Source organism: Cavia porcellus, unplaced genomic scaffold, assembly GCF_034190915.1.
Source record: "Cavia porcellus strain 051 isolate PalLab524CR breed Dunkin Hartley unplaced genomic scaffold, mCavPor4.1 scaffold_2, whole genome shotgun sequence".
NCBI classification, from domain to species: Eukaryota; Metazoa; Chordata; class Mammalia; order Rodentia; family Caviidae; genus Cavia; species Cavia porcellus.
This window is the reverse complement of record NW_026947485.1, coordinates 6,981,914-6,996,313: the sequence shown is the minus strand read 5'-3', so window position 1 is coordinate 6,996,313 and position 14,400 is coordinate 6,981,914. Positions and strand designations below refer to the sequence as shown.

The following is a 14,400-nucleotide window of genomic DNA, read 5'->3' as shown; positions in this document are numbered from 1 at the left end:
TTTTATCATGTCTCCACTTATCTAATGTCATGTTCCCAGTTAATAAGGCTTTTAACAATTGAAAATAAAATTCAGAGTCATAAAGTCCTACGAGTCCTGGAGAAAATGGACATCAGGAAGTGGTGGCCTGCCACCACTACTCAAGACATGCTCAGAAAGTTTGCAGCTTGCGCTTGAAAATATTTGGAGAATAATTAATCCGGAGTAACCTATCTTTGTCTGAAACTTGATTGTTTTATCTCAACTTTCCCACATGCATTTTATGAATAACTAATATGACTCCTGGAAATTTTCTATGTTTCAGATTCAGAGCTGTAAGAATATAAGAATATGGAAAATGGAAAATTTGTCTCCACATGTGAATTTTTCAGTCCTCTTTAAGAAATCATGCCAGGGCATAGAAGGTCAGCTCACTGGCAGACCATTTGCCTACCATGCTCAAGGCCCTGCCTTCAGTCCCCAATAAACAGCCGACAAACATCAGGCCCTCCCCGGTGGCTGCTGTTCTCTGTCATTTTACCTTTTACTTAATTTACAGTTTTTAAAACAAAGTACATGGGGCTCAGTGACGGAATGCTTGATTATGCATGAAGCTCCAGGTTTGATCCCTCGCACTACAAATCCAAATTAATAAACAAGCCAAAGAAAAAAAAATTACATTGGTGGGAAGTTCCTAGGATGTATGACTATTCTGACACGTCACATTTTGTTTGCTACGTAAGTGCCACCAGTTTCTAAAACAACAGGTGAACCATGCCATAGCCTTACAAACATGGTCCTCTAGATCCCTGCACAGGAAATGTCTCGGGGTAAAAGAATTATCTCACGTGTCCTCTCAGGAACTCTGAGATTCATGTCTATCGTTTCACTCATTGTTCTACTATAATTGCATCAATTTCCCCAAAGCACAGCCTGTACCATAATCAAACTATCTATATGAGAAAAGCAGTCATCAGTCCGGCATGCTGGGTTTAAGTTCCTTTCTATTATTCTATTACACAGGGGAGCCCTATGGCTTGTGTAAGTTCACTGCACTATCAAAATTGTTCCAAACAGACTCCAAGAATACTGGTGATCTAACTCACACCCTAAGGAAAGCTGTTCAAGACGCAAACCCTTAGAGGGATGCTACCCTTTGGTGGGGCCAATGATGGTATCCAAAACGCTTAAGAAGTTGTGATCATGATGCTGCCGAAATGATTGTACTCAAGTCCTGCTTGCCCTTTCTCAGCGATGACTTCATGCCATTTTGTAGGAAGCACCAGGGTTCTTTGAGATTTCTATACTTAGAGAGCTCCAATGCAATGTGAGGAATTCTGCTTTCTGTGCCATGTGTGCACGGATGCACTATTTCACACCCCCTTGCTGCTTCTGCTCATGGACCATGTCTCAGCGTGTAGCTCTTACCCAAAACAGGAAGAGTACAGACCCTTTCCTGGAACCCACTCTGCATCCGCCCATCACTTCCCAGTGCTGTGTCATAGATCCGCGGATTGTGCAAGACCCCTACAATACCTGCTCTGAACCAGTGTCTCAACCACAGAGCCCTCTGCTGAGGAGTATCCTGGCTCAGCTGGCTGGAGATTCACAAACCAAAGCCTGGAGAAGGAGCAGGTGTCTGCAGGGCCCTCTGCTTGCTGGCCAGCACAGGATTCCTTAATGAGCACATGTGGAGTCCAGGACAGAATGTGTTTCCTCCCTGCAAGCCAACGCCAGGGACAGCTCTTCCTCACACAATGGATCACGATTCAAAAAAGAGGACAATAAGACTGAAAACGGCAGCTTGATGTTTTCAGGGAGGGCTGGTCAGCAGGTATCGACGGGTCTCTGCTTAGAGAAACTGTTTGCCAGCTCACTTAACAACAACAACCACAACCACAACAGAAGTGTTTCCTATCATGCCCAACAGATCTCACCGACCCTTTTAAAAATGGAAACCTGTGCCGGGCAGTCTCTGCTGCTGGCTTTGCCCTGGGTAGTTTGGATTTGAAGTGAAACCGTCACCACCCACTCCTCCCTTCAAGTGGAGATTCTAAGAGTCATGCAAACTGAAACGCTGCACACCAGCCCCTCTGTTAGAAAACCCAGGGATCAGCTCGACCCCGAGATGAGCAAGGCTCCCGTGCCTGAAGATCAGCTCCTCAGGACAGAGCAGATCTGGAGCCATTTTTCACGAGGTTCACAAGAAAATGTCAGCTGGCGGAGTCTCGTGCACCAGCAGAGCGCATCTCGGTCTGCTCTCAAGGGACGCAGCCAGCTTGCCGCCCTCGGGAGCGGCCCCTCACAAACCTGCCCCTTCGTTCTGGGCATCTCTTGACAGAGGCTTTGGCCATCACATAGCACAGATCTGCATCCTGTTTGGAACTAAAAGCTCACCCCGCCTTCCTCGGAGGAGCCCGTGAATCAGACACTTCGGAGTCCAAAACGAGAGGAAAGCCAAAGGCTCCTCTTCCCCTCCGCGTCCTCCAGCAGCTTCTTGCCCGATAGCTCTGGGCACTTTACTTCCCAATCGAGCAGGTCCCTGACCAAGTCACAATGGCAAATGGGCACCCAAGCCTCCAGCTATCAGGGACAGCGCCAAACAAGGCTTCCTTTGGAAAACAAAAAACACACAGGAAAATACACAGGCTGGAACAAAAGACACTCTATCTGCACAGCAAGAAGCGAGAGAAATGATGTGTCTGATTTACACATCTGCCCTCACTCATTAAAACGAGAGCTCAGAACCTGACTGAATTATGACACATTGTACTCTTTCACCGAACCGGGTCCCACCAGGATGCGTTGTTTTTAAGAGTCGGTTCCAGCGGGAGGAGGGAGCCGAACCGCGCCGCTCTGACGGAAGAAGACCTGGGGTGTGTGCGCCTTTGTGGAACCGATGCCATTTCAAACTTACTCTCTTTGAACTCAATTAGGTGGGGAAATTAGGCTCAGGCGAACGCCCTGGGCTCCCCGGGAACGATGGGGCGCTGCAGAGAACCCCCGAGTCAGCGGATATTGCTGTTTACGTCTCTCCGTCTCCTCCTCGGGCATTTGCAGCCCGGTGGGGCAAAACGCGAACTATTCTCCCACAGCCACCTGCCCGGCGGCGCGGACTCCGGAGGGGACACCCCCGCCGCGCCTCTGCGCTCCTCTCCGGGCTCCGGAACAAAAGCCCGGGGAGGCGATCGGTCCACGAAGTGCAAGTGCAGTCAAGTTCAGGCTCGCGTCTGGGGCCGCGGCGCCGGGGCGCAGCGAGTGGGGGTGCAACTGAGCCCACGCCCGTGTGCACCGCGACGCCGGGAGGAGCGGGAGCGGGAGCAGGAGGCCCGCCGGCCGGCCGGCCGGCCGGGCGCACTCACCTAGGGCTCGGTGCGGAGGACGCGGCGCAGCGCGGAGCCCTCGGGCCCCTCTCCATGGTCCTCGGCCGGCGTCTCCTCCTCAGACCACCTGTGCTGCTCCAGCGCCGGCTCCAGCTCCGGAATAATCCTCCCCATCCAAGTGGCCTCGCGGGGCTCCGGCGGTGCCAGCGGGAGCGCTCGGATTCGCCTCCCTTCCCTGCCCGCAGCCGGGCGCAGCCACCCCGAACCGCCGCCGCGCCGAGGTCTTTTGTTTCCCCTCCTCTCCAGCGCAAAGCCTGCAGCACTTCTCAGGCTCCGCCGGCCCTGCCTCCCTCGCGGCTCCGCTCCCCTCCCCCCGCCCCCACCCGCGGCCGCGTTCCCGCGTGGACGCGGGGTCATCGACAGCCTCCACCGAGAACCCGCGCCCCACGCCCGCCCGCACTTCGGGGCTCCCTCTGGGGGGAGGGAGGGGCGGCCCTAGGTGAAGTCAGGTGACCCCCTGTGCTGAAAGCCAGGAGGGGGACGGGTGTGGATTTTCACACACACACACACACACACTCGCACATTTCCATTACAAAGCAAGGAAGATCTGCTCCTGGAGATGAAGCATTTTCTGTTTTCACTTTCATGGTCACCCCCACCCCCTTAGCAATTAAGGGGAGCTACCATAGGATAATGAAATGTAATTAAACTTTTCTGTGTTAATAACCAGGCGGCACCCTTCACAATCATCCAGCCGAACAATTCTTTTAAAACAGTAGGCTCCACTGGGGATGCCGAAGTTAAGGACCACTGTAAAAGATAATAATAATAATAATAATAATAATAATAATAATAATAATAATGTGAAAGGAACAAAGTAACAGACCCAGAGCAGGTAGGTGGATGCAAATCAATAGCTTCCTGTTGTGGAACTAGATTCGGTAACCAGGAACTTTTTGGTCTTGTGCAAATCACTCGTTTCTTCTCTACTCCAGTGTCTCTGTGTTCCTACAGAAACTAAAGGGGATCAGACCCCCTGCCTGTGCTCCCAGTCCAGAAGCTTGTGGAGGGTCCCCATAGGGGAGCTCAAATACCTGCTATTGCCAGCTGGAAGCCACCCAGTCAGGTTCCCTGCTGCAGAATTTTTGATATCCAGGGGATTGCTGTTACTAAACAGGAAAGACAGATAAACTGCAAAGAAAAATGAGGTGATACCCAGGAGCAACCCTGAGCACTTAGGTAACAGCGCTTTACAGCACAGTGAGATGGGAAGGGGCTGGGCTGAGGGCTGCCCGGATGTTGCCAGTGAGTATGGAAGAGCCTGCTTTGGCCTCTGGTGCTGTCCCTGGATTCTTCACCCGTGATCCTGGTGTCTCAGCAAAGCAGGAAGCAGGGACAAGAGCTGCCATGAGACTGCATTCTCCCCACCATGGAAGCAGACAGGCGTGGGCCTCACCCTCAAAGTGAGGACCTCAGAAGCCCAGGGTCACTCTGGCCTCGTCTGGTCTCCAGCTGCATTTCTTCATCAACCCCACAGCCCACCCCATCACCCCAGGCACACTAGAGTAACTGGAGCTTGCCTTCCCCAAAGTGGATCATAGGAAGAGAACCTGCATCCTCCAAAACAGGCACTGAAGCCTGTGCAGATTATTCTAATCTCCCACTCTCTTGTGTAGGCGCTCACTGTGAAGAAAGTCTCTGACTGGCTTTCTCTGATTGTGCATCCTAAGACTTTCATTGCAGCAGGAGCCCGGCCTCCGATGCAGAAGGAAGGAAACGCTACACAGAGGGCCAAGGAGAACCTAGACTGCTTTGCTGGGGGCCTTTTAGGTCACTGTTTTGTCCAACACATAGCTGCCCACACTTTATGGAACTAAGTGCTGTCCTGTGTGGTTCACCCGAGTGTTGGGTCTTCTTCAGTCTAAAGCCTCTCGTGTTGAAAAGTATGGTCAAGTAAAGGAACTGTACTCTTCTCTTGTTGATCTGTCCTTTAGCACGCTGGTGCTGTGACCCTGTATGCTGGGCAAGAGAAGCATCAGCCTCTACAGGCTTTGTAGTTTTCTTACACAGATGCCTCCCGCTCTCTCAAGCCTACATTTGCTGCTGGACTGTGGGCCCAGCTGAAATGCCTAGTCCACCCTATAGACACTATTCGGGCCAGACAGGACATGAAGACCAACTATTCATGCACTTGTCATGTATTTTAAGAGTTTTACCTTAGATAGCAAAGATCCTAGTTAAGCTTTGGAATTATATTATATGCCAACTGGCTGCAAATTTAGCTTCAGTTTGTGCTACAAATATTGGCATCCTACCATTGGACAGTAAAACAAAACAAAATACTTCCTGTGGAAAGTCAAAGTCATCTTAGCCAAGTTTAGGAAGCCCTGACATTCTTACAGGATGAAAATAGGATTTCACTGTATAGGCTCCTCCAGTGAAGTTAGGTGCATGTTTAATTTTTATCTTTCCCTCTAGTCTTGGGTGTCTTTGTTTTGCATGTCTTTGTGTTTCCCTCCCTTCATCCCCTGGCTCTTCTTCTTTTGTACATGGAGCCACTTTCTTTGATTGTACAAGATGTTGGCAATGAGAGGAAGTGGGGAAGGTGTCATGTGTTACAGTTGGTATCGCGTGGGCTGTAACACAAACACTAATGTACATCAACTTCCAAGTTCCAAGTCCGTCCTATCAAAGGGAATGGTGGACTCCAGACTGCGATGTTTTATTATTATAATCAAATGATCTTGGAATAAAAACCCTAGTAAAGCTCACCAATCACAGGCAAGTTTTTTTTTAATGGAAATAAATTAGCAAAACCATTACATCAATGAACCCCAGCTAGTTTTGCAAAAGGTCTTTTAGTCCTTGTAAAGTGCTGACACACATAAAAGAAATTCTTATTTACGTGCTCATCGACTCCACTAGTGTTCAGTGAACACTTGCTTTGTGCCAGGCACTACTGTAAGCTCTGAGGGGGATTAGACAAAAATAACAGAGTCTGGACCCTTTTGGAAATTCAAACTATGGGTGACCCTAGCAACGTGGGACTGATCAGGACAGATCTGTGCTTGGGCTTTGGGGAGGCAGTGGCCTGTTATTTCAGGTAAGTATACATTGTACAAAGGTTGTTTGGCAGCAATGTGAAGGATGGACGGGGCTGTGTTTCCCAACCTTCCCTAATGGTAGGAATTACCTGTAATGCTAAGAAGCATAGGGAGTGCTCGTCAGATGAGAGGAGTCCAGGAATACATGGATTAACAAGGGTCCTAGATAATTTCTGGAAATGCTCACTTCCTGGTGATTCTTGATCACAGCACAAAACCAGAAACACCCAAGGAGTCTTGTGGTTGGTAGTGCTTTTTTGTTTGTTTGTTTGTTTTTAAAAGTCTGATTCATACTGGGGTACATCTCCAGATATTTTAAAATTTTGATTTAATTTTACTTTATTTGATTTTATTATTTTGAGGCAGGGTCTCACCAAGTCATGAGTTTGCCTAGGCTGTGCTGAAAATTACAATCCTCCAGCCTCAGCCTCCCAAAGACACCATTTACAACCAATCAAATACAGTAGTCCTCCAGTCCCGTTCAGGTGGAATATCTGCCAGTGGAACCAGGGATATCTTGATCTCCTGGGATAGCTCCACTGCAACCAAGACTGGTAACAACTGACACAGAAAGAGCTGAGATGGCATGGAGCCGTTTAGGAGTTATTAGTCACGATGTCAGGCTACACAGGAACCAGGGCCAGCGGGCCACTAAGAACCCAGAACCTCTTCTCCCTGCTTCCCTGGAGCTGTCTGCTCTCCTCCTGTGACTCCTGTCTGCCGTCCTAACCACCCTCAGCTTCTTGCATGGGATGCAACATGGCGCCCCGCTGTCTCCAAGGCTGCACTGGCAACTGCACACACTCCAAGCAGGAATCTCTGATTGCTGCGATCGTTCTGTTCTGTGCCTGAGTCAGAGTGAACTGGTGTCCTTACGTAGTCTGCCCCACCCCACCCTTCTCAGCTGGTGTGATCTTGCCACCCCATTCCTTTGCCAGGGGTTTTGGCAAAAAGTGTCTGAGAAGGGCATGCCCAAGCAGCCCTGCCTAACCATGCTGAAGTGATGGGTCAAGCAATCAACAGGTGTGGTTCTGGAGCTGGAAGAGGCTGGTGGTGTGGCGGGATGGTGGGGGGGTCTTCTCAGATGTGGGACTCACAGAACCCAGAGCCTATTGGACCTGAAGGAACGCGGAAGAGCCACAGCTGGAGAAAAACTGTCTTTATCCAGTGTGGATGCTACTGTATAATACAGACCCTACGGAGGGCTTTCCACTTCACGGATGGTCAGTGAAATACATGTCTGGTGGGAACCTAAACTAGTACAATCACTATGGAGATTCCTCAAAACGGTTCCATTTGACCCATGAGATATCTTCCCACAAGAGTTAAAGACATTATAGTACAGCGAGCCAATGAATGAAGAAAAGGTGGTACGACACCCCATGAAGTACTACTCTGCTGTAAGGAAAGATGAACTTGAGTCATTTGTAGGAAGATGGGTGCCCCTGGAGACTAAAATGCCAAGGGGAGGAAGTCAGACGATGTGCTTAAATACTGCACGGTTTCTCTTATGTGAGAAACCTAAATAATTAATAAAGAGCAAAGTAAAGATGGATAATAGGAAGTAGGGAGATAGATGCTTCTCCGATGGAGAGAAGGTCAAGAGATGGGGACAGAGGAGGGAAAAATGAATGGAAATGCGTTCTGTACATGTACCAGCTTCACACAAGGAGCATAAACATGTCCTGCAAACAAGCACTAGAAAGAATTTAAAAACAAAGAGTTAGCACCATCAAACAAACAAAAAAACAGAAAGAAATATATAGAAGCCTAAATGTCAATGGAAGCCCAAAAATTATTAAGGAAAATTAGATATATGGGGATAGGTTCAGAGAACTGTAACTCAGGGCAATTTTTAAGAGGGGCTTCTGCTTTCTGTACAGAAGAGATGTGACTTTTTGCATAAAGCTGGTGATCACAGTACTCATCACAATGAAATGTGACGAAGGTGCTGGTTATGTATCAGCAAATACTAGATGCTGCAGTCATCCATGTGCTCTTCCTCATGAGACTATGCCAGCCGTGGTTGCCTGTGTCGTGCCCGCCCCAGGTCCTCTCACAGGTGTGCCCTGGTCCCCTCTGCTCTTTCTCTGTCCTGCCAAGACTCCCTGCAGGCAGTGTGCACGAGGTGCCACCCAGCTCTCCAGGGTTTCCACCTAAGGGACCTGCTGTCACAACAGCAGTGCAGGAGCCACAGTACCAAGAAGAGGCTCTCATGCGAGTGCTAAGCAGCTTCGCTTGGCTTGTCCTGCCAGTGACTGTGAGCAGTACTCATCACCGCTCCACACGGAGGAAAGTGAAGTCTGAAGAAACCCAAGCATTTGCCAAAGCTCAGGAAACCAACCATGGCAGTTTCTCGGTCAGGATCCAAGGTGGGCCGTGCGACATGATTAATACCGTGTCTGTCTTATTCCTTAATCGGCTGGGAAACAACAGTCAGCAGCTGATTAGGGCAGCACAGACAGCTGTGTTACCCGGTTGCTTTCTAGTCTATGGGCAGTTAGGGTTCAGTTTCAAGAGCTGGACTTTCTGTCTCTGTGTTTCAACTTCTGTATTTGTGATCTGAGTGACCAAAGGAAAGGTACCGAAGCTCTCCGGGCCTGTATTCCAGACTTACCTCACAAGGAACAAATGCTAGTGAGCGTCCACAGTTAGCATTTATTTCGATGCCTGGAGCTACTGTGTTCTCATTAAATGATGGTGCCTGTCACTTGTATTGTCTGCATTTTTTCCTTCTCAGATGGAAAGAAGTACCACTAGTGCTGTGCATTAGCAAACCTAGATTATGTGGTTTTCCTTTCAATCATTGTCATCTACAGAGAAACTTTGTTGATTCATTAAAAAGGTTCACCAATTAATATTTGTCCAATCATGAATTGCATACATCACTTCATTTTCAGAGCCATATAATATGCCTTTGAGAGGTGAAAAACAGAAATTACATCATTTCAAAGAGACCAAAATGTAGAATAGATATTTGGAAACAGGAAGAAAATGTTCAACTGAGAAGGGGACTGGAAGGAAGGGAAAAGAAAAAAGAGAATAGAAGGAAAAAATGGAAACAAAGCTTTTGCAGATAACAAGGGGAAGAGGGACTGAAGGGAGAGGAGGGGGTTAGGAAAAAAAGAATCAAGATATATGATGAATAGTACAAATTTCATATGATGACTGTGATCATTTGGTACATCTAAAATACACCTATAAAATTAATTTTAAAAACAAATTACATACTTTCCAAAAATCCAGTATTTGCACTTCAGCAATAAGTATTTTTTTAAAATCAAGGAGATCTGCCTTAGAGCTGTTTTCTTCTAAGTAGCTTTTTCCATGGAACATTTCTTTATATTCTGAGATCTGTTGATTGTCAGTTAAGAGATTATTTAGGGCAGATATGGTATTATATTTATATGAAATTAAAGTTTATATATCTTATCTGACAATGGGAAAAGAAATTCACATGAGAATAATGATTATCACATTGTGCAATCACAGCCAATCTCGAGAAAATTACCTTCTATGTTCAATTAAATGACTTATTGATCCTAATGGTTAAGGAGCCTGCAGCTGCTCATTTGAGAGTGTGGATCGGATCGCTGAGTTAGACCTGACCACTGCATGTGTGGGCAGACTCCTTTTGGGTCACAGATAGCATTCCTGTTTGTGCAGCCTGTATCTATGAGAACTTTCCTCACTCACAGGCTCCATGACAACTTTCATCGGAAACAACTCACTTCCTTTTGACTGTTTATGTCAAATTAATGCATTTTCTGTCACTGTCAAAAGTATGCTCCTCTACTTGAAAATAGTCATGTGTACATGCATACTTGCATAATTATCATCGGGAATGATTTGATTATCCCATTTTGAGAGAAGAAGAGCAAAAAGCAGAAGATGCTTGTTTTGAGCTTTTCTTTAGTCTTGACTAACCAAAGCAGGTGTTTTAAGAAAAATCTTTAAATGTGTTCCAGTGCAGAATACACAGGACGCTGGCTTAACTCATCATTTTACCGCTGTGGGGCACTGGACAAATTGCTCATCTAAAAAACAGTGATGATGTCTTTTGCATAGAACTATGAGGACTACCTAAGGAAATTCATGGGAAGTGCTTAGCATGGTACCCGGCATGTGATCACCACCAGCACCACCATCACCACCATCAACACCAGCCCTGGCATTACAGGCACCACCACCAGCACCACCAGCCCTGGCACTATGACCATCACCACCATCACCACCATCAACACCAGCCCTGGCATTACAGCCATCGCCACCATCACCACCAGGCCCGGCACTTTCATCAGCATCTCACCAGCCCGACCACTTCCATCACCATTATTTGCACCACCAACACTATCAACCTTTGTGGTCCTTCTACGAGCATCACAGCCAATACTCATCATGCACAAGATGCTGCTCTAAACCACAGATCATAAAAGCCAGCTTCTGTCATTAATGGAATAATATTTTCTTGTATTAGCTTTCGGCTCATGAAACTGCATATTCTGAGCCAATTACCCTGATATAAAACATACTATCATGTTCTAATGGACCCCTGCTCACAGTAGAAGCTTATGCATAAATACCTTCTAGTGCATAAAGTAGTAACATAAAATGCTTCCTCTTCACTAGCCTTTCCTTCCCATAAACAGGTCTCACGGTCAGACTTCCATGGATGGTTTTTCTCTCCCGAAGGAGTTCATCATGTATTAACAAGAATAGAGACCGTGTACAGGAAGGTCCTCCTTCTGAGGTCCCCCAGGGAGTGCATCACACATGAACAACCTGTAGCAGGATGAGATTCAGATGATGGGCAAGACCAATGCTCAGGCATAAGCATTTTATGTACTGGGTGAGAGTAAATAAATTACAGTTTCGATGGCTTTCCTTTATAAATCTGTGTTTCTGATCTCATAAAGAATCATCCCAGCTCTGACTTCTGCAAACCAGCCTCTGTGTTACTTGAAGGAGTGGTATTGGAACAGTAACGCTGCTACTCACTGAGTGACTTTGGGCAATTTCTTCATCTGGAAATAGAGCACATTTTATTTAAACTCTGAGGTCTGGGTGCAAATGCACAATATCATGAAATCGGCCAATCATGGCCTTCAGGAAGCAGGACTTTCCTGCCTGTCCTTTTGGAATGGTCATTCACCCATCGCCCAGTGATGCTGTCCAGGCTTGGTCCTCTTCCGGAGCTCACCTGTCTGCTCATATTTTCTTAGCTCATCTGAAACGTGCAGGTGTCTTTCAGCATGGGTTCCTCTATTCAGTAAGATGTGCTCTTGAAGAGGAGCTAGTTTAGTCACAAACTACTTTTCTCCAGGCATCAGAACAATTTAATGAAACCAAAAATGAGATGAAATTGGAGGGAGGGAGGAAAAGGAAGAGAAGGAGAAAGAAGAGAAGAGAGAGGAGAAGGAAGAATGACAAGAAATAGTTCCCTGTTCCAGCAAAGACAGGAGACAGCCCCAGAGGGAGGTGGCGAGAGGTCGGAGTGCACTCACAGGCTTTGGGACACTTGGTCTTGAGTATCTGATTTACTGTCATTGATCTTCTGGATGAAATAATGACACTGGGCATTATCAAGGTGGTATGCAGCTCATAGGTTTTTGGAGCAGTGATTGAAGAAATGAAACTTTTCTGGAGGGCTTTTTGGCATCCAATCCCATTTGTCCATGGCACCAGAAGGCTGAGTATCCCATGAGTCCACCTTGGCGTCACACAGGGCCGTGGCTCTTTCTATACGTTGTCATTAGTTCCTAGGGTGGGACTAACTTTGTCCATTTTACACAGAAAGAAGCTTTGGCTCAGAGACCTTTGGTGACTTTCCCAAGAACAAAAGCCAGAGACAGAACTAGATAAATAACACCTCTGAATGGAAAGCCCAGGTGCTTTGTACTGTACTGCGCTGCCACCCTCAGGGATAGAAATTGAGAATAAACCCACTAAGAAATTAAACCTTAATTAAAGGACTCTGCAATGGCATTTTGAATAAACATGAATAGTCATGAAGCAGTCATGACAACTAGAGGGGGAAAATGTTTCTTATGGCCGTGAAGTTAATGTCTAACAATGGCTTCCTGAAACACAAACAAACAAGCAACCTGGCTTGACACATTTGTGGGGTTAGTAGAGTGAACATGCCCACCTATGTCAGCCTCTGAAGTGGATCTGGGAAGAAATTAGCATGAATGACTATCAAGTAAGCTAATTCTAGCCTACCAGTGTGTGTGTGTGTGTGTGTGTGTGTGTGTGTGTGTGTATAGCTGTATTTAGTTATTTTTCTTTAAAACAATGAAATATTACCCCAACTATTTTTCAAGTCTGTAACAGTCATTGTGAGTATCAGGTGTTTCAATTATGTTCTAATCAGCCCCCTCCCTGTTTTGCAAATTATGCAGTTATTAGTATGCAATTATGCATTAGTAATCTACCATTTTGTTTCAAAATAAAACTGACAATAATCGCAGCAAACAAAAGAACAGGAAATCCCAACTCCAACTCCCATTTGATCTGTTCATTCTCCTCCACATGCTGGAGGTGTAATAAGTCACTTTTGGGTGGATACTTTGCAGTATTTCCTGCTATGGAAAGAGGTGGGGGCTCCTCCTTTAAACCAGCAGTGAAATGGTCAGTTCTGCCTCAGCAAAGCCTCACCTAAGCAGAAAGGGAAAACCAAGCAGCTCAAGGCCCTGCACTCCTTACTTCTCACCTTCTGAAAGTGCCCCACAGCTTGGATCCCACACAAGTAGGGTTGTGGGAAGCTGCAGGCTTATTTACAGGGCTTGCACCCTGAGCCTGTGTGGCATTGTTATTCCATAGCCTGCCTCACAAACGACATCCAGATGGATTCCTCAGGAAATGACTTCTGATTACTGAAACGATTTACTTCATCTTACTCATTTCTTTTGATGGTGAGACACAGTGGTGAGAATATAGCAGAGGGCTAAATGTAAGAGTTTGCTTATGTAGGAAAATTTGTACAAATACTTAAACTGTTGTTCATGTAAATGTAGTAACCTTTCCCATCTACTAAATTTAAAAAAAAAAAAAAAAAGAAAAGATGCCAAAGCATCACTGAAATTTAGAGGAAAAAATCTGAGTTAAGGAACAATGTCCCTTTCAAAAACTATAATAAAGAGTAAGTATTCCATTGTTACTAACAACACAATGTATATATCACCAAGGGGATAATTTACAAAATGAAATTTATATCAGAAAGTTAAAATATGAGTTAATACAGAAGAAATGTTTTAGGACTAAATTAGAAAAAAGGATATTAGCATCAGGATGAATTCCTAGCTTGTCAGGCACCAGAATGATCACAAAAACAAACTGAATATTACAGACACTGAAGAATTTTCACTGTGAAATCCTTATGAACATACTAGGAATATCCTTCATTTGCTAGTTTTCCTATTAAAAATAGTATGACCCCTTGAAGTTTCTTCTTGTGTGAATCTTTGAAATTACAATGTTCTAAATTCTAAGACTACTTCACAAATGATAACAACAATGGATGTCAAATTAAAATGAAAGCATGATTCACATTTTTCAAAAATCTACAAGGTCTCTAAGTTTGAGATTGTCACCTTAAGAAAAGAGTTCTTATCTACTCAGGTTAAAAACAGCACAGAACTGAGGCAGAGTTGCGCTCCCTCCAACTCAGGAAACCATTTGCAGTTGGGGGTAATGTGACACAGGTTAGCAGGGGTCTGAGGCGAAGAGGTCGGGGACATTTCGGGTAGCCCATCGGCAGTGGAGGGAAGGGACCTCAGGAGCAGCGGGACACATGGTGTCCTACGGGGATTTCGAGAGAAATGAACTTTCAGCTCAGGTCTCTCGGGTCTTCCTTCCATCCTCTGCCCCCAAGTCACCCAGGAGACACCTGGGATGGAGATGGTTGAGCCTTCTGTGGGAGGGCGCTAAAGATAAGAGCTTGCTTTAGACTATATTATTGTGAGTTTGTGCAGCTGGACAGAAACACAGCTGAG

General features: G+C 46.1%; 1 protein-coding gene across 12 annotated transcripts in view; it reads right to left on the bottom strand.

Moving 5' to 3' along the window:
* The window catches only part of Magi2 (membrane associated guanylate kinase, WW and PDZ domain containing 2), a 1,223,070-nt gene that overhangs the window by 674,901 nt on the left and 533,769 nt on the right, over window positions 1-14,400 (bottom strand). The window contains exon 1 of one of the 12 annotated variants that reach the window (XM_063233947.1): window positions 3,342-3,522. The exons of the other annotated variants lie outside the window; for them this stretch is intronic. The gene's annotated coding sequence lies outside the window, so the exon portion shown is untranslated. Of the gene's footprint in view, window positions 1-3,341; window positions 3,523-14,400 lie in introns of those variants that run through there. 12 annotated transcript variants of the gene reach the window in all.